Raw genomic sequence first — 21,730 nt, forward strand, 5'->3', positions numbered from 1 at the left:
ACAGTTAAATGAGAGTTTCATCTTGCAGTGTATCAGTCGCGCAGGAAAGTGAGTGAGCACAGACACATACACACAATTTGACCACAACATACGTCATAAATAGCAGGTTCACTTATACGATTTAGGCTGACTGAGTTCACATTAGTGGTAAACCATACACATCAACCTTACTCTAGACCACCTTTTTAAGTGGACTCAGATATGGTTTGCAGGTACACACCAGAGTTTGAAAAACAGGATGAATTCAAATGTTTACACTAAGAGCTAGTGTACAATACCCTAAGCATCAACAGGTCAGATTACCTTACCTAATTTACTGTGGGCGACAGCAGAAGGTTCCAGTGTAATGTGATGCTCATTTTGAATGTTGCACTAATGTCAAACCATTGGTATCATCAAAGCTGCCTTGTCTTTTTAACCCCCCCCCCTCCCCCTCCCCCCCTTTTCTGGATGTTGGTTCAAATAACCCTCATAGACATAGAAAAGAAATAATTAATGTATTATACCTGCAGTACATGCTGCACTTCCTGTCCATCAAAAATACAGTGGGAACAAGCTGCAATGGTGTGGAAGTGATGTGAGAGGCACTCAAAAGGCTATTACGCGTGTAGGCCGCCTCTGAATGGCATATGGTGATTAAACTAAGTGGATGTCCAGCGGGAGACCGGTGTATAAGAAACTTAATTAAACCTATCACTGTCAACTGGCAAACGAGCTTATTGACACCTCGGCCTGTGCTGCCACACCAGCTCACGTTGATCTTTATTGGTCTTTACTCAAAGTGTTCCTGGCTGGCATTTGCCAGTTTGTCTTTTAAGGTGTTAAACATGGAACAAGGCATCAATGTTATCCTTCTTGTGTCCCTTTGACCAACTTACATGTGTGTATGTGTGCGTTCATTCATTATGATTGGTGGGGCAAGATAGCAGAGAGGGGCCACAAATCTCCATTGGCAATGAGCAGGAGAAGGAGAGGGAAGGGAGAAAATTCCATAGGATTAATTTTGTCCAAAGCGCCCTCGCACCCTCTCTCGCCGTCCCTAGCCACCCCCGACCGTAACTTCAGCTGTGCAGCCCGGTGTTAAAAGGCCCAGAGGAATACCGTCTTTGTCATTCTGTCGATTTGGGGGGGAAGAATAAGAGAAGTTTAATCCCCATTGTCCACAGGTCTGGTCGGGAGAGGGGTTGGCGGCTGTAAAATGATCCAACCGGCCTCGCTAATCCCCCATACCCAATGGACCCCCCCACCCCACAAACACACCTCAACAATGGCACAGTCCTAACCGGGAGTCAGACCCCAATGTGCACATTCTAAAGAGGAAAATGAAGTGAAGTAAAAAGTTGCCATAACAGAGAGAATGGAGTGTGGGATGGAAGGACAGGGCGGAGAAGGCTAAAGGAGGTGTGGGTGGCAGAATACCTTATGTCCCTCGGAAAGCTGTTGTTGCTCTTTTGTGGGGTCCTTGGCAACAGGGTATTCTTGCGGGACTCCCTCAAAACCTTAGTATTCATCTTCCAAATAAGACTCCAGAACAACGGCAAAGAGGGGGCCTTCCTTAGAAACCAAGAAACGCCCCAAATGATAAAAAAACAACAACAAAAAAACTTGTCATCTTTAGAGGTATTTAGGTCTTTACCTTTGTTACAATTATAAGGGATCTTACAAGAGGTAACTAGTATAAAGTTAACATGTTCAGAATTGGAAGATTTCCTTCTGGGCAAAATTGTTGTTAACGGTGAACAAGAGAAGGTTAATATTTTTAGAATCAAGGTTATAACTAAAGATCCAAGATTGGGTTAGAACAAATGTTATAATTGAATAATTGACCATTCAAGAACCTATACTGGCAACTACTATTTAGACTTTTGTAGAGATGTATCCTCCTCAATGTCTGTAGCGGCTCCAGTGGTTAAGTTCACATCAATGGTCTAGTAAATGTGAATGAATTTGAAGTTAACTGAAAGAGGTCAGAAGACAAGAGTAGGCCAGAGAACAAATGAGATGGCGCCATGATGGATAGATTACATAGGGATAGTCATTATTTAACATGCAAAGCACTGAACATGGGAGAATTGAGACCTGGAGACAGACAAAGAGTCTAGGGGAAACGTGGATGACTCAGTAGACCTTCAGGATAAATGTGATGTTATGTGATGGTAGTGACTCCATCACTTGGAACATATGGCATCCAAACTCTGATGAGGTACTGATTTGATGAGATACAGTTCAGAGAGAAAGCGGCACTATGGGGGTAGGGTTAGCATGGGAGAGAGAGAGAAAGAGACAGAGAAAGGGAAAGAGCCAGGAGACAGCCATTTAAAATTCAGTTTCCTGGGAGTGAAGAGGCTAATCCTTCCTCCGTAATTCCCTGCAGCAGAAGCAAACCCCCATCCATCCATCCATCCCTCCCTCCCTCCCCATCATCATCACTTCTCTCCTCTCTCGCTGACTCTACCCTATCTCTTTATTCTTCCGTCTCTAACATTCTCTCTCGCTGTCTTTCGCACTGTCTCACTATTTCTCTGCTTAATCTCTCGCCGTCTCTCTCCCTCTTTTTTCCCCATCTCTCACTTTCTCCCTCTCTCTTTCTCTCTCTGAGTGACAGTACAATGCCCAGACCCTCACATGCTTATCTAACTCTAGCAGATGGTCGACTTGGATCAATGCACACATGCCACGATCAATGGCTGCGATAAAAAGCGGCGGGGATGGTACTTGTTCCCCCTCTCTTTCTCTCTCCCCATTTCCCTCCCTTCATGCCCACCGTGCTGCCCAGCCCGATTGTCTCTCCCTTTTCCACATCTGCATTTGGACCAGCACCCAGTGAGGGGAGGCCTGGGAGAACAGGGTGCTTCCAGTCCTTAGGGGCTGCCTGCTGCTACTGCCTGCTGACTTTTGCCCTCCAGAATGTCTTTCCTGTCGTCTTCTAGGTCCTGACTGAGCCCAATCTTCCATTCGCTATCAGAGTTGGACTCATCATGAGATTGCTGTTCTACATCTTCGCTCCCATCTCTTGCACACCTGCCCACCTGCCATTGCAGCTGTATTTGTTTATAACACAAGTTGCAGGCATCCATGACATGTTCTCAGAAGTGTGTCGTACATTCTAGGTGATTGTCGAGCTCCCCTACAAAACCTATTAACCTAACTTTACATACACTGCATGGCCCCGCCTTCTTTATCTTCTAAATCTTACCTGCTTCTCCACACATCCAGAACTTTACAGCTTTGAATGTTGATTGTAACATCATTGGACTACTGAACAATGTTAAGGCTTATATTTCAGAAGGTGTTTATAGAACAAGCTGTAAATCTTATATTAAACGACACCAAGAATTATTGACTTATTGTTTTGTTTAATGCCTGCATCATCAACTACCCATCAATCCCTGCCGACACGAGATGTTTGCAACTACCATACATGGACAGCATAAAATCACAAACTATTCCTTCTAGAATCAAATAGTGACCTTGGTTGTACTTATTTATAGTTTTAAGGGGCTCTAATAACATCAGTCGTTTGAGCACACTCTCAACTTCACAGTCACAAGATGCCTTCACTTGCAACTTTTAAAGCACACTGTTCAAAGTTTACCAGCATAAGCTGCCTCCACTCCTCTTATGGAGATTTTTAATTGGGCATTGGTGATGTAATGTGCCTCATAATAAGCCCATTAAGCCGTCTTTTTTCTCTGCATAGATAGAGAGCGTTGTGGCAGTGTGGACACCTCTGCTATTTATACTGCTCAAATCCTCATGAATATTTACACCGAACAGCGATGGCAAAGAGAGTAGGCAGACACCCTGACAAATAGCTCTCATGGGGAGGATTTCACTCTTCCAGGAGAACTTATTTTCTATCAGGACTGCACCTCTCCACATGGTTCGAATACTTGCAGGAAAAGCAATTAATTCTTCCATTACACTTTACTAACTAGGATGGGAAAAGCGATGCATTAGTTAACTAATTTTCCCCTTGAGGGAATCTATCTGTATGTGCATCTATCTCATATGTGGACTCAAGTGATACTCAAATCACAATTTTGATGACTTGACTTGGTAAATATTAGAATTCTGAAGACTTCACTTTGATTTTGTTGCAATTACTTATTACTTGGACTTGAGCTGATGACTCAAGACAAGTCATTTTTCACAGAAAACACAAATCTTCGAACTCGAGGCTCTTTTGATGGGCACATGCAACATTATTTTCCCCTCGGTAAAGCATCAAATGTGTGTGCAGAAAAAAAAAGTCAACTTTTGATCTGTGTCATTTAAAATTGTCTAGTGAGAAGATCCAGACTTCTATCAAGACTTATTAAAAAGTGAACTCAAACCTCCTCAAAACTATAGTTTCCAGGCTATCCATCTCTCATCAAACTTGAATGAGTGAATTAACTTTCTAGACAACCAAATAATTTTACATGTGTGGGAATTACCTCAGCATCAATGTATAACATCTACTAGGAGAAGTGAGGGCTGTCACCAAAAGCCTTGTTAAGGCTGTGTAAACTTATTTAATATGGATTAGAATTTGACGCAAACACAAATGCGGTCTGTGTGTGTGCTACGGCATCAGGGCAGTCATGAGGCCTGGCCATGGTGTCTAATCCTTGTTTAGGGTGTAGTGAGGCACAGCAGATTAGGGAAGCCTGCTCCTCAATGCCACCCACAGTTACAGGCATCACATTCTCTCAGTTTGTATATCTCTTGTCCTCTATCGCTCTCTTTTTGTCTCTTTAGCACACACCAGAAAATTTTCAATTTCTTAACAGGGCTTATAGATCATAGAAAACACTGAAACAGAAAATATTTTACAAAGGAACACAAATCAACAGAAGCTGAATTGATTTCTAGTCTTCCGGAACTTGACTGTTAATTAAAGTGGGAATAATTGAGCACACTTCAGTTGAAACAAGGGATTTCAGTGGTGTGTTATCAAATTTTAGTTGAAAAAAGCATTCTTGCGATGTTAAAATTGGTGTGCAATCAAATCAGACAATAATGACAAAACTAAACACTATTACACTCTAACGTACTGAATGTAGCACTTTGATTAGAACATTTTGTTTGTTTTGCTTTATATATACCTCTAAAAAAATATGGATGACTTATGTTAAATACAAAGGTTAAAAAGTTCTTCTAGTTCTTATAAAGAAACAAAATCTTCAAGATATTTTCAACTGGTGATTTGCTAATTGATAAATACTAATAGTGCATATTCTTGTAATACCTTTAAGCCATTTTTGACCAAATAAGTTAAATAATAATGCTTTAATCTAAGGCATCATTAATGCTACATATTTAAAATGAGTAAATTAATATGGTATAACATTCCCTGCAGCTGGTCACAGGGTTCATTCAGTAATCATCACATGACCCAAAGCCCGAGGGATCCACGCTGAACTTCCATAAAGCAGCAAACCTCCTAACCCATTTAATCCTACTTCATTTTAGTGCAAAAAATGCACAACTGCCAAGAATTGTGTTTCCCGAGTACCCTGTCTCTATTTTACCCATCTATAATAAAACACAGTCTAGAGACACTAAGCTTTATTGATCTTACAATTTGATAAAGTGATTAAGAGAGCTCATGGGGTTCTTTTAAAACACACCCCACTTATAGATTACATGCTATGCTTCGCTACCCCTGACTGACACTCATAATGTGTTGGTGACTAAGCTGTACTGGCCCAGTGAGTAGATACCTGTTGGTCAGTTCTGGAGGTGTTAAATAGTACATGTACAGTACGCATTCATGGGCATCATCTTGTGTACTTGTGCCACAGTACACGTGACTGTTTACATTGGAGTGAGTTGAAATACTCAAACCAACATGATGCTTGGGAAAAAGATGATTTGTTGGCAAACCACCTCCACTACATTGACATCACACAGATCTTATGGAGGTAGCATAATGGGTTTAGACTGCTGAGGGCTACACAGAATCACACACACTGTTTTCCCCATCCAGATTTTCCACTCATTTACCAACACCTACGTTCTGTGGGTGGGCAGACATACTTGAGAGACATAACTGTGACCACCCGGAAGCTGTTCGAGTCATGTGACAGCTAAACACTTTCATGATGTTTATTTCATATGTAGTGAAAACCTGTCTGTCGTTTTGCACTGGAAATACTTTTTAAAGATTTCCACTGGCAAGAACATATGCCAGAAACATAAATATTTCAATTTGTATCGGTTTCTGATATACACATCCTTTTTAATGTAGAAATTTAATCAAAACATAATGTAAGATATATTTTAAAATATAACATGTAAATATTAGATATATAAATATAAGATTTTTTTTCAGTTAATATATTAAGATATATTAATGTCATACATTTATGAGCGTATATAACAAATGAAGTTGGAAAATTAAGTTCCTGGCATGATGCCACTAAATCAATATTGGAAACTGATCAACTTGAAAAAAAAAAAGAGTTACTTATTGCACAGTTGCATTGTTCTTTATCATCACGACTGTACATTTTCTAAAGTAGCATGCGAGGCATAAATACATTTCCTTTTATGCACAGTATGTAAGGCAGCAGCAAGTCACCGGAGAATAATTGAGTTGACATGGGCATCACCTCCCTCCAACAGTACAGAGAAAATGCTCTAAATATGGAGTACGGCACATGTGTGGCCACAGCAGTGATGAATGAAAGACGACGAGGGGAGTGGTATTCTTAAAAGCCCTGGAGTGAGTCCAGAATAAGGCATTAAAACAGGCCTTGCACATAGTGCTGACTCACCTCACTAACCTCAAAGCCATGCTAATGCCAAATACAAATTAACCAAGACCTGATGGACAACTCAGAGAAAAGATTTTGAACAAACACAACATATAAAACCATTATGCAAATGCATTATGAACAGTACAATACATTATACAAAATATATAGTCAAGAAATTCAGACCATCTTATCCCTAGATTTTAACCATATGTAACAAGGGATGAGACAATTTCCTCTTACATCTGCAGGAATGATCTCGTTGCAAAAGCTACTTCTATGTTTATTGTGACTCAATAACACTATTTTGTAATAAAAAATCTAATCCAACTAAATGGTGTACTGTATGTATGCACTCAAGGGTACCACTACGAATGATATAGTCCATACAATATACAATTGTACAACATTAAAACTTGAAAAATCCTACTTTAAAAAGCTGACCTCAAAATAAAATTAATCTGTTCATATATATATACACATAAAACCATGTCTGCATTTGTGTTCGGAGAGATGACAAACAACTAGCACTACTCTACACTGCTCGAAACTCACATTTGAATAGTCAGTGGCAAATCCTTTAAATATGAAAACATGCTTACAGACTGAGAGTCAGCATTATTTGTGAGAACACCAGCATTGTAGGCAACTCTCGCAGAATCAGGAAACAGTCCTCGTCCGCCGTAAAATGTGTCGCACACATCAGATTATTTGAGTTGAACTGTTCTGGAACAATGCTGTAAATACAACTTAACCACTGAGTTCTAGTTATGTCCTCTTTTATTGAAGACCATACAAAGTAATTTCGCTTTCACAATGAAACACAGCTTCTCCATGACATGGCGGCAGCACCAACAATACTACAGCGAGAATCAAAGTTACACCTTTGTTTGTGTGAACATTTGGGCGGTGTTATGCAAATCTTCCCACGCAGTGATGTAGACATGTGGGGCGTGTTTTAACGAGGCATTTTAGGAGAGCATGGACGAGTCTTAACTTTTATAAAGAATATCTCTTTGGATTTGAGACTTTAGTCTTTGCAACTTTAGGGATCTTATCTATTCACAAACAGCATGTAACACTCCAAAGAGAAAGGAAAACTTGAAATCGTTTTTAAACAACAAAAAAAATGTCAATAAGGGCCTGTTTATTACACAAGGCTAGGGACATGGAATATAGTGCACAACTTGTTAGCTAGGATATGTATATGGTGCTTTTGAGCTTTTTGAAGTCTGAAAGCATTAATTGTAATTTCATGGAAACGAGTGACCAGTATAGCTTATTTTGTGCTTCACGGAAGAATGAAAGCCTCAAAATAAATGAGGGTGAGTAAATAATGACAAAGCTATCCCTTTAAAACACTGCAGACTAAAAGATTAAAACATGGACTTAACATCTTAATAAATGCACATGTAGTCACCACGGTGTGGGGTGAACAAACACAAGACGGCCTCGATGCCTGACAGTGATTGATGTTTATATGGACTGCATCAATAAGTTTCTGAAGGGCTGCAGGTAGCACTGGTCTGAGCTGCTAGGGGTCTGTTTAATTGAAACCTGTCGGAGCCCGGTTGATTTTTTTCTTTCCCTGCGTGCCTTGCCTCATTCAGCAACGCTCACTCTCTGCTCTCGCTCCCAGCATCTCACTGCCTTTTGTTCCCCAGACCTACCACCAGCCTGTTTATTTTCCTTTGCAAATTAATTTAACAGAAAGTAATTAAATCTTTGCTTCAACAACCAGCTGTACATAAGTAAATGCAGCGTGATGAAAAGGTGTGTGGAGGGAGGCAGACGAAAATCAAGAGAAACTGGTGCCAAATGACTGCTGGAGGTTAAATATAATACTAAAGGTTGGAGTCATAGGGGTTAGGGCTCCTTAATAAAAGAACTGCACATGATTGCGAAAAAAAAAAAAAAAAGTACAGGTCACATTGTTGTAGGCACAGGTTGTGGTTTGGGGTTTGTGTGTTTTTTTGTGTGTGTGTATACAGTCAGCATTGTTTCAACCCATGGAGTCATAAAGCATTTGGCATCTAGCATGCACAAGCAATTAGTTTTAACAAAGTTCTTTGTTAAATAACAGCTGGTTGTAATAACAAAAAAAAACAAAAAAATGTTGATTACAATATTGTTTAAAACCAAATATATTGTGCTAAAAGTTTCCACATATAAAAGCTCCATGAGGTTATATTGACTCTTTAAGTCCACTTACATGCACTGTAAAAATTAGATTGAGTCACACTAAAGCAATACATACTTGTGCATTTTATTTCAATCTGATTAAAAGGACTAAATTCAGATATTTTTTGTAAAAGCTGTGGTCACATTTCTAAATCTAATCATCTACGTTTTAACCTAAGAGCAGATGCGGTCATTTTTAACTTGAATGTGTACGGCTCCCAGAGCTGCTTCCAGCAATTTTAGTTATACAGAAGAGTTTGTTATGCTACAAAATAGTTTTTATCAGCTGAACAGCCAATCAGTGTGTTCTCTCAATGCTGAATTAACCCAAAAAGCCGCTGATGGTGGTCGGACTAGTGCCAAAGGTGCCGAACACAATGCAAAACTGGCCAATGGACAGTGCACCTTTATATGCCTATGAAATTTGCACCTTCAATCCAGTTTGTGTACAAATTAATCTGACTACAAAAAGCCTCTGCACATGCTGTGAAAGACTGTTGTGCATTTAATTCCTTGAATTAAAAAAAAAAGGTCATGTATTCTTGGTCAGAGAGCCAATGAGAGTGAAGGTTATATACACCCCAAAACTTTTGTAGCGCAAACATACATCCTGAGATTATTTTAAAACAGCTAATTCTCAAGATTTATTCGCCAACCTAAATGAGCGTTGGCTAAAGACTGCAAGTGACTTACCTTCTTCTGTGGAACAAAAAATAAAAAATTTAGAGTGTATGGTAACCAACATTCTTTTTTGTGTTCCACTGAAGAAAGAAACAAGTAGAGGTCTGAAACAACATGACAGTAAATAAAAGATGTCTGAAAGTTTATTTTGGGGTGAATTTTTGTGTGTTGCAAAAATGACTATGTTACAGGCATTAGTAGATGTCTTGGCAGACGTCTAGAGGTCAGTTGAGAAATTGTCTGGGGTGGGTCTGAGGCATGAGTTTGGAGGTCTCGCTCGAGTTCAACTAGTGTCTTTGAACTACGCTGTGGCGTTGATTCGGACAGCCATGGCAGGTATTTGCACAGCAAATATTTTAATCCCCAACTAATCACTTGGTTAGACCCCGTGTGTTAAGGGGGAGGGAGCTCGAGGAGGGTGTTAGCATGTTAGCTGGTGGCCTGGCACATTCCTCCTGTCAATGACGCCTTTGTTCTAAGGGGATTGTGGGAAGAGTCAAACATGGTGACCCCCGGAGAGGCACCCTCCAAATGCACCACCCTTCCCTCCTCCCACAACCACCCCTAAACACATGTCAGCATCCCAATGGACCTGCTCGTGTTTCTGCCTAATGGCACCACTGGTCATGTGACATGTCGCTTGGCAATGTTGCAAGGACTTACAATGCCACAATTTGCTTTAATGAACAAATCACTTTATAATACACAGGCCGTTAATAGCACTATTTATTTCCTCACATTTTTTCTGTGTCACATTAGAATCAGTTCACTCAACCCGATCTCATGGCAATTCGTACATTTTTCACAAGGTTGCTTATTCGTACGAATTCGTACGTCCACACTCGTACAAATTCATACGATTGTTGCCAAATCATACGTTTTTTACGAGTTGCACAATTTGTATGAATTTGTACGAATGACCTACACCTAACCCCGCCCCTAAACCTAACCATCACTGGGGTTTAGACAAATCGTATAAAATCATACGAGTGAGGTCGTACAAATTCGTACGAATAAGCCACCTCGTAAAATACATACGAATTGGCCGTGAGATAGCGTTGGTCCACTGCAACCTGCCAAACTTCACTGGGACTCAAGGCACCTAAATCATCTGTAGGTACACCTGGCTATGTTTTAATTCTCATTCTATACATTCTAGATATAAAACAGTTATTTGTTATCTGTGGAAATGCCAGAAAAAAAACAGTTTAATCCAACTGTGTAAAGATGGATAATAGACTTTAGGAAGGAAAGATACCATACTGAAATGTATGGGGATAAAAGGTAGGCTGTGAAGGATAGACATACAGTCTTTACTATGGATGATCATTTCCATTATGCTACATGAAAAAAAAAAAGCCATGCAATTCATTGCAATTTTATGCAATTTTACTGATGCTAATATGTTAGAAACAATGCATGTTGCACACAAATTCCAACTTGTATCAGATGCACACTTTTCCCCTTTAGAATAGTATATACCGTCTAAGATTTTCCAAAACTTTCCAAACTGTTTTATTAATTTTTTGTCTACTGATAATTAGCTTGTACGAATTTGCCAATCCAATCTGCAGAAACTTTTTTTTTAACAACGTACTCTTTAAACTTCTATCACATGTAATAGAAACTCCAACACCAGACTTTCCAATTTCAAAAGAACGCAGCATTCGCTAAATAAAGAACTTAGGAGATTTAAAGCAGAACGAGGACAGAAAACCGATAAAGTGACCAATCCCTGAAAGACAGATGAAAATCAAAGATATATCCCCCAAGAGGAAACAATAAACAAATAGAGGTTGTCAGTAGAAATTAAGACGAAAATGTGTGAATTGAGTAATGATACAATCAAAACAATAATAAGGAGAGATAATAAGGTAAAAGGGTCTCCATCTGCACCTCACTGAGACTAGGAGGAATATGCCAGAGCAGTGTGCCAGCTCACAGCCCACTAACTGATGGAGAGGCCTGTGAAGACAGAGCTGTGGTAGTAGATATGCTTCTGAGAGAGGTTTAAAGAGTGGAACTGATTGTGCATGTCTCATTCGAGCTCTTCACAGCCCTCGCCCAGGGGACTTGGCTTTCAAAGCTGGGTGACGTGTGTGTGCGCACATATACACACACTCCATTGACAAAGCTTCTTCTAGCTTGTCTCTCAAATATATAAGCACACAATTTATTTTGTAAAGGTAATCTAAAAATGTGCTCATGATTGCAACTTCCTCCTTGGTGCTTCCTGTTTCCTGTTCTACGCAAAAGCTATAGTACGCTATGGACCAGTTGTTCTGAGCTGGGTTTGCCTCCGTTCCCAGATGGCACATATTACATCAGGTGATGATACAACACTGTACCAAAATTGAAAATTAAACTTAGTGACAGATCTTCTCGACTGTGTTGTAAGGTACAGTCTAAATAGAGAGAGAGAGAAAAAAGTTAGGGATGGTTACATTTAGGAAGATCGTTTCACCAGCAAGAAACAGTGAACGAAATATATTTATACATTATTCTGCATTAATACTCTTTTTTTTTTATAATATGTGGCACATTTGGATCTCACTCAGGGAACTTGGAAAAAAAAACATTGAAATAAATGTATGCATCTGATTTTAATGCACAACAGCACTATCAATTGTACAGGAGAAGAGAGACTCAGAGAATTGGAGAGTGAGAGCGAGGCTCTGGATTGAGATCTCTGGCCCGTCTCCTGCTGACACTCATGCAGGCAGATCACAGGCTCATCATGTCGCCCGTGTTTGCCCGGAGCCTCCTTCATCAAATGACACGTTTGCCACACGTTTATCTTTATCAGATCTGCAGAGAACCAGAGATGAGAGACTGAGGGGGAGCGGAGGACGAGAGCTATTGCCTCTCTCGCACTCTCTCTTTGTACCCGCCATCGCCTGGGGGCCAATTACCTTCTCCTCTAACAGGAGCCCCCCCCACCGATCTCATCCTCTACCACACCAGAAACATCTGCCTCTGAATATGCAATCAGCTTGTCAGTGAATCAAGGAAACATATACATACAAATGTAGCTGCAGGCATAAAGCTAATATTTACTGACATCAGATCTGTCCGTACTTATTCGCCTCTCATCTGAAGCAGGTGGAAGAGACCCGCGCACTGCCAGCTCATCCTAAACTCCACCAGGACGGCTACTCTGATACATCTCGGACCTCCTCTTGTTATCTATCATTGTACGGCTGTACTGTATTATTAAAACCAAGGAGCTTCACTGCTACTATTTCTCATACTTTTTTGGTTAAGCATTATAGCCGTAAGTATTATGTGCCCTACAAGGGGAGTCAGAAAATCATAATAATGAGTTATGAGTACATAAATGATAAAGTCATATTTACAAGTAGAAAACTCAGAATTCTAGGTGACACACGAGTTGTGATGTAATAAAGGGCATGTTGATTTTAAATTTGCCATAATCAGAATGCTGTAATTTAAATCTTTACTTGCTGTACTGGCATGATATATAGAACAGATTATAAACAGTAAGCAAACAGTTAATCTCTTACTTTTCACAGTTTGCTTTATGAAAATAAATTTTTGATATCACCGTTGTTGCATACTGTGATAAAGATGAATACTTTTCCTCATTTTGAATTCAGACTACTTCAGTGTTATGTTCCTGCAGTGGAAAGGAGAATCTCAAACTCTGTCACCTAAAAGAAATGATCCTATCGAGAAACCAAAATATAACAAAACTAGCGCTGGGCTCTTTTGACTTTGCCAAGCAAACAATTACTTAGCATCCACCAAAAAACACCCAAGCAACCATCTGCACATCAACACCCTGAGCACTGGTTAAAGCCAGTTTCAAAAAAATGTAATACACTTTATAGGGTTCTTGAGTTGACTGTGTTGTTATTTGGAGATTTAAAAAAAGTTATTTTTCCATTAAGGGCTTTTGCAGCACATAGTTCTAGGAACTAGCCAGCAGTGTGGTTCCTACAGAACCAATTTCCCCCTTTGGTCGCTCTACTGCAGGAAAAAAGTGGCTGACGGTGGCGTCTTTATTTGTGATATTTACAAACATCAACAATCGGTGAAAGGAGGATGTTGTTTTCACAGGTGTTTTTGTTGTGGTTGTGTCGTGGGTTTTCATGATAACGGAGATGCAAATGCACAATTAACGTGATTGGATGAAAATCAGACAAAATTTCCAATGACAACTTGCAGTGTTAAATATCATCAAGGCTGAGAAAAGAACGCAACGCTGCAGACAACAGGTTGCTCAATGCCGATATCGCCGTTTTCCATGTTCGTGGAGAAAATATTTTTTGACATGGCTTTTTGCGCAATCAGCGTACACCTGCACTCCTGATAGTTCCTGATTTAGGATTTGGGTGGGTGGGGGGGTTATGTGGTCTTTTCCTGGCATCACAAGAACTTTTATGACAAGCCCTTCCTGAACCTAAAAAAGTTCTCCTCGGTGTTAATTTCTACTACTGTGTTAATTTTCTTTCTATTTTAATCACAATATCCTTTTTTAATTGAATATTTAACTGCATCTCATTGGCTCTGTACTTGTACTCAGCAAAATGAAAATTTGTTTCTTCAAAGAAGTGAAAAAATGTAACTTAATATTTCAACATTTGATAAATTAAATACATAAATGTATTATATTTTATTTATATTAATATCACCATTTAACGAAAACTATCTTAACTGTGAAAACCTGCACTCCCAAAATAGCATCATAATATTCATGTTTTAGTGAATTGTTACAAAAAGAGCATATTCACAATATGACTTCCATATTCTGACTGACATGTAACCTAGTTCAAGTTCAGTTGTGCATTTGTCATTTACCAGTATTTATTCAGCTCATTGCTGCACATTATTGACTCTTTTTATTATTTGAAATAATTGTTAGATGTTTTTTTTGCATCACATCATCATCAACACTATGTTTTAATTAAACTTGTTTGTGTGCATTTTTGTCATCTTTGTAATTGTTAATTTGAATGAAAAAAAAACAAGTTATTTGACAAGCCTAAGACTTTAGAGGAACAGGTTTTTCTATTACATCGTGGAAAATTAAAAAGGTTCTCCAGTACATGACATCACAGCATCAAGCTGTCAAACTTTTGGTTTGATTTTAAGGGTGCAGCACTGTTAAAGCTACTCTGTTGAATGGCGAACTCTAAAACCGGTCATTCCAGTGTTGATTTGGAAAACAAAAAGTTTCGTTAATACAGTAAGTTATGTGAGCAGTGACGAGCAACACAATGTGCTCGAGCTGAGAGCTTTTTCCAGCTGTCAGAGTGAAACTGAAGAGAGAGAAAGAAGAAAAAAAAGAGCGAAAAGGAAACAGTGACAGACACAGACATAGATGCAGATTATCCTCTCTCATTTCACATCCAGAGATTGCAGGAGCATCAGCATCTCAGAGAGAGAGAGAGAGAGAGGGCTGGGATGACAGGAACAGGCCGTGTTTCTCTTTTACGGGACCCGTCAAAATCTCATCCTGCTCTAAGATTAGAGAAACTGAGAGAGAAGGAGAGATGGGAAGAAACAGAGTATTCTGTTCTCATAAAGTGTATGAAGTTCAGGTAGAAGTGAAGAAATGAGACACACAAGGACTGTCCCCTGCTGCTCCTATGACTTTCATTCAGAAAGCAGAATTTAAAAAATGAGAGGCACAGAAGAGAGAGAGAGAGAGAGAGAGAGAGAGTGAGAGAGAGAAGATATAGAGAAGAAGCATTTGCATAATGTCCTCCACCACAGTCGGACCCCGAGGCTAGCCGCCCAGGATAATAGAGGGCCAATACTCTTAATTCAATCTCGTTATTTTTTCTAATACTTGAGAAATTAATAATTCTAGCTCCCGCCTCTGCAAACCACCATGAGCGCTGAGCATCACAGAGCTGCCTAAGTTTGTAACTTTAACCCAAGCAATTGATGTGGGGAGGCCCTTCAGGCAGACCTACTAATGAATGGATTGCATGTGAGAGAGGGAAGTTAAAAGATGGTCTTTTATAAAGTAATTTAAGAAAATCCTGTTAGCTGGATCAAGTACAAGAGTTTAATTTCTCAAAATGGGGGAATAAGTGGAGTTTTTTTCCCCCCCATGTCTCTTTCAGACTCAAGAGATATGCTGTATAATGCGCACACACAACACAAGCACACAATGCAAACGCACACAGACTCGGTTTTAGTAAATAACAAATTGGGCAAGTGTTAATGCGTGTGGATAGTCCTACGGAGAATTGAAACCGCTTAGTCTAGTAAACACTGGACAAGTTACGGGAAGTCGAAGCTTAGACAGATAATAATCAGATTAGATTCATCATACTTACTACAGCATCTGCAAGACACTCACCTGCTCTCTCTGTCACACACACACACACACACACACGCACACACACAGTGAAAAGTGTCTCATATCGGTTTTCCTTCATCAGGGCACACACTGATTCAGTACGTTCATTTATTTTTTTTATTTCATTGTTATTCGACCATATGTAAATATAAAATATTAATTCTAAAGCATTATTAAAATGAATTAATAAAAAGCTATATTTATTATAATAATTACGTGCATTGCCATTATTTAATAATTAGTAGATTTGGTTCGAATTCCTTTGTTTCACCAAAGATAATAAATAAATATTCATTATAATAATTCTATAATTGTGTATTATTTAATAATATAATTGTTCATATCACATCATTGCTACTATTACATTATATTTGGTTTCAATTCCATTATTGTTTGACCAAAGATCATCTTCAATAAATAAATAAATAAAAATACAATATTAATTATAACAATTAGTTTTATTATTTCTTAATATCATATAATTATTTATATTGCCCATTATTACTTGATTACTGTATCATATTGCTTTTAATTCCATTGTTGTTTGACCAAATATCATGATACATAAATCAACAAATATAAAAATATTAAAACAACTTATTATAGACTATATTAAATTACTTATTTAATAGTTTTAATTATTATTATTTTTTTTTGCTTCTTATCTTTTCTTGGGCACAAAGATATTTGACTGATATCTCTGAATAACTGATTCCTTGATGTTTTAAAGTCCAAATCTAGATTTTATTATTCAAACTGCAGTGAACCTAAATTGATAAATCTGTCACAACAAAACGTTCTGTTTGAATGATTGACCTTTTGTTTGAATGTTTGGACTGTAAATGTTTGACCTTCTGTTTGAATGTTTGGACTGTAAATGTTTGACCTTCCCTTTGCACATAAATGATATCATACAAAATTACAAAAGTTCTCAATGTATGAAAACAAGACTTGGCATATGACATTTTTGCAATGCATTAGGGAAGGCAGTTGAAAACATATACACAAAAAATCAAGGTCAGGTACTATTGGTTGTGCCTTTAATGATTTCATTTTTTTTATATATATATATTGTGCATTCATTGTGGTCAGATTTACAACTTTTTTTTTTTTTTGGCGTGCTCCCTTCTCTCTAGCTATTAGGTATCTATCTAAGCACAGCTGATTTCCAAAGGTTACAATTTAGTTTTAAATCGCATTTTTTATTTGCAGGTGTCATATGACATTCTGTGTTGTTATCACAAATGCCTCATTAATTAAGTCAATGCTAATTTAGCCTTCCTCCTCGTCTCCCTCTCATCTGCGCGATGTGCCTTGGGACGGATCTTTAGAGCTGGAGGGCAATTGAGAGATACTGAAGTGGCTGGATGGCAAAGACTGACTTTGGTACACACACACACACACACACTGTCTCTCTCACACACAGTTATCCTCACTCCTGGCAGACATACACAAACATTCCCAATTTCTAATCTCTCTCTCTCTCTCTCTCTCTCTCTAATCTAATTTTCATCATTCTCTCCCTTGCTCTTTCTCTCTCTCTCCTCAATGCCAGCCAACTCTCTTTTCTAAATTCTCTCTCCTCTCAGCTCTCTTTCTATCTCCTATTTCCCTTTTTGTTCTCACTCTCTCTCCCTCTTTTCCTCTCCTCTCTCTCTGCATCTCTTACAAAGGCAGCAGGCAGTATGCCTCCCCTGAAAATGAGGCCACGCACGGCAAGTATGCAAATGAAAGCAGTGCTGCTGGATTAGAATGGGACACCATATACCCTAAATCATGATTGTCAATCATGGCGAGGGATTAAGGGATACGGGCTTATAGACCTAAAAAAGCAACACTTCCACCCCCCCCCCATCCTCAGGCGCACTTCCATTGTGAAAGAGTGAGTGTGGGAGAGAGGGCTCGTTGGGGGCCTGCTCTAGTGCACTACTGCCCTCTGCCTTCCCATCGAGTTTACTGCAGGCTCAGAGCCCAAAGAGCAGCTCCGCTTGTATGCGTTTCAGAGCACCATTTGGGTTCTGGTTTTCAGACAGGCTCAGTGCCAAGAACCTTAAAATATCCCATGTATTGTTTTATTTTCAGATCAAAGAAACACATTATACAGAAAATGGAAAATGAAGTGGGTTTGCTTTTGGTATTGAACCTGGATTGATCATTTTAAAGTTACCTTCAGGCAATAGTCGGACATCATTATTAAATAATGGGGAAAATAATACTATTTATAATACTACACAAAACTATATTTTATATTATGCATAGTATATAATATTAATACATATTTTTAATGTATGAAAATTCTTAAAATATATGGACACTGGTTAATTGCATTGATGTGCATTTGATGATTTTGCATTAAAAACATGTAAATAAACTACTGAAAAAAAATGCTTAATGAATAAAAATATACGTCTTGTTGAGCCTCTGAAATGTCAACATAAAACTGAGCATATGATATAGTTGAACTCTTGAACTTGAGTAAAATGGAAATGCTATCAGCATTACAACGTCTTCAAGTTTTAAATAGAGAGAGTTTTAAATGCATGAAGACAAAAATGTGACGCATGTCAAATAAAATAACATTCAAATTAGACACCATCCTTACCCAAGATTCACCTGTTATTCTGCTGGATTTTCACCTCTCCGTTGTGTCCCTCACATTGCTTCTTGGGACTTGGCATGGGATAAAGGGTGCAGAGGTGGGTAAAAACAGAGGGCAACATCTGCTTCACAACAGGAGAAGGATGCACAACATCTGCACACACACACACAAAATACTCATGAACACAAAAAGACAAATCCTGCAGAAAAAGTGCAACAGAATTGATACGGCAATCCAATCTGAGCTAAACATTTAATTCATATTAAATATTGTTTCCTTATGGCAAGAATTTGACTCTTTAATCGCTCTTAAATTTCCAAAGCAGCAATATTGAATAAATACACACACACACAAACACACAAAAACAAGTTGTAAATGTACTGTACAGTCGTGCACCTTGAGCTCAAATATAGCAAAGTGCAAGAGCTTCACCTCAATACAGCAACAAACAAACACTAATTGATACGAGTCTATCGACAGGTATAAGAGCAAAGGGCTAATCGTTCAGCATCATTAGGTGAAGATTTTGCTTAAAAGCTTTGAGCTGGCATTAAGCAAAGCTGCTGTTGACATGGATTGAGTGCTGTAATGCTGTATTGTCACTGCTCCAGGAGGCAGAGAGAGGGCGATTTGAGAGAGTGATGCGCTCAAGCTGGGATTTGGGGGCTGTCACAACACTGGAGGGCACTGGAGGCAGCGTGGACCAGACCGACGGTGGTGGGAGCGAATAATAACACTGCAACAATGCTGGATTTACTGTTTAAGAACTAATTAAGTGTGTGGGAAGGCTCGTGTAACCACAAGCTACAGTTAAAACATGACCAAGGAACACTAAGATGGGTTTGATCTTTTAGTTTTCAAATGGGGGATCAGAAAACTGAAGTGAAAAGTTAACTCTGAGAAACAACAACATGAGGATGGGAAGTGTATGTCTGGTTAATACAAGGCTCTTTACCCAGAAAAAAGCTCTCTAAATTGTCAATATGAACAAAATTATTGTAAAGATCACATTACAAGCAATCAGAATTTAATTTACAATTTTTGCACTGTTTGGGCCTGATCTTTAAAATACAACACAAAACATAAAACTAATGTTTATTTTTGTCTAAAGTTTTAATAAACTAACAAAGGTTTTTATATCAGTTCTTTTTTTGTCCTCTGTATAAGACATAATTTTTTTCTTTTCTTTTTTTAATAGAGTGGTATATATTATTATGCAACTAGAATTTGTTTTTTATAATTATTTAGTGTCTGGTAAATAACCCTTTTGTGAGTGTTCATATTAGAATATGATTTTACTTTGCAAGACTGCGAATCAATGTCCTTTGCAGGCAACAGTACAGTGCATGTTTTTACATGAAAAATTTTAAATTGATAAAATATATAAATTGATATGATACTTTACCCTTGAAAAAAATGCAATTTTTTATTATTATTTATAAAAAGCATTAATATACTCATGGTATTCATAACTATTGTTTCTCACGTTCATACACAGTTCTTAATAATCTAAATCAAGGAGCAAATGCTAATTTATTTCATAAGAAAGATGGGTTCATGTGTGTTTAATACAAGTTGATATCTCTGTGCCAAAGATCTCAAACAAACAGTAATTTACATAAAATGCCTATTAAATTGAAGCACAACTATCTTATATGCACCCTAAAGTGTGTACAAAAATATGATATGATAGGAAAGAGCTATTTATTCCAGTGAATATTCCTCAGGGTGGTTTTATAAAAAATATAAAAGGTAATATTTTTGGATATTAAAAACAATAAAATAATAATAATAATAATACAACATTTACACCATATATGATAACTTGTCCAAAACTGACATTCACAGATAATACTCTTGTCCACTGAAATCATTAGATGACATTTGTCATAATTCCTTGCTGCTGTTATTAAACACTATTAAACTGTAACATAACAAATGTAAAAGAAAACCCAAATGCCAAAAAAAAACATGTGGCTTGGGTCTCAGAGGACTAAAATAGGCTACTAGCTAATGTAAAAAAAAAGTTTAACATTTAATGCTAATGGAGAATTGTCCTAAAGTTTATCAATTTAACTTAAGTGTTCAAAAAATTGAGAAAAAAAGTAGGCTTGGACTTTTAACAACTTTTGGATACTTATCCATATGATCCACAACTGGAGAAAGATCAGCATCCCACATGAGGATACGTCTGTGAACGCTCTCCTTCCCCCAAACGAGCCTTACCTCTTCAGATACGTGTTTCGAGAGTGAAATGGTAAAATGATGAGCTCTAATGAGCAGACCGAGGAAAGGGTGAGCAGAGGCTTTATCCAGCGTTCAGTGTTGACAGCACCGCTAATCCTCGCCACCTGCTCAAACACACAGACCTCCACAAACAACAGCAGCGGGCCGCGTTCACTCACACTCGCCCGAGCTCGAGTCAGTCGTTCCCGCGGGAGCCTATCGCTCTCCGCCGCCCGCTCCCCGCGCGCGCGCTCGCTCGCTCCCAGCAAACGCTAATCGCCATGCAAAACAAATAGTTCTCAAATGTTTGGAAAAGGCCGCGCTGTTTGCACCAGGGCCTAACAAAATAATTTTTACAAGCTATCCAGTTGTGATTAGGGCTGAGAGAATTGAATTTCCCTGGCAGTGATCATATTCATATTAGCCTAATTAATAGTGCTGTTTAACTTTGCCTGTTTGCCGTTGTAGGAACGGCACACTGTGGTGAAAACAGAGGCTCAGTTCAGCTCTGAAGCGTTGCTATCTCTCTCGGCCTTTCCTGGCCGTGACGACCGCACACATCTTTAACACTGCTGGGCGGTTTAGCTGAGCAGTTTTCTCCCATTTTGTCTTTTAAGTCGCGGGAATAATTTTCCTCCTTTGGGAAGACATTATCCTAAACCTTCATGGCTAAGAATACACGATGAGTCCTTGAGAAGAGTCTATTTTTCAAAGACTTATCAAGTCTGTTCCAAGAAGAATATATATTCTCCTTCATGTAGGCTATACTTCATTAAAAATACATTTTCACTTATCACTACAGATTGATATAGACTGGAAAATGAACAACAATATTATTGAAATCTCCGAATGCGATGTTAGTCATTTTTTTAAATCATGCTTTTATTCAAAATTGAAAAATAGATTTAAAAAATGTGTGTGTATATATATATATTTATAAACTGATTAACAACTAAAATTGTATTA

The 21,730-nt window shown here is 38.4% G+C and overlaps 1 long non-coding RNA gene across 2 annotated transcripts; it reads right to left on the bottom strand.

Annotated features, from left to right (window-relative positions):
* Positions 1-554: 554 nt before the first annotated feature.
* Positions 555-20,980, bottom strand: LOC127976687 (uncharacterized). Of its 2 annotated transcripts, XR_008157909.1 has the most exons (4): positions 20,765-20,980; positions 18,553-18,691; positions 1,420-1,554; positions 555-1,114 (listed from the first exon to the last, which is right to left on the bottom strand). It is a non-coding gene; the product is annotated as an uncharacterized LOC127976687 (long non-coding RNA). The 2 variants fall into 2 exon arrangements; XR_008157910.1 differs by lacking the exons at positions 555-1,114; positions 1,420-1,554 and adding an exon at positions 12,260-12,413 and having other exon boundaries at positions 18,542-18,691.
* Between the last annotated feature and the right edge of the window lie 750 nt (positions 20,981-21,730).

This window comes from Carassius gibelio, chromosome B17, assembly GCF_023724105.1.
Source record: "Carassius gibelio isolate Cgi1373 ecotype wild population from Czech Republic chromosome B17, carGib1.2-hapl.c, whole genome shotgun sequence".
Classification (NCBI taxonomy): domain Eukaryota; kingdom Metazoa; phylum Chordata; class Actinopteri; order Cypriniformes; family Cyprinidae; genus Carassius; species Carassius gibelio.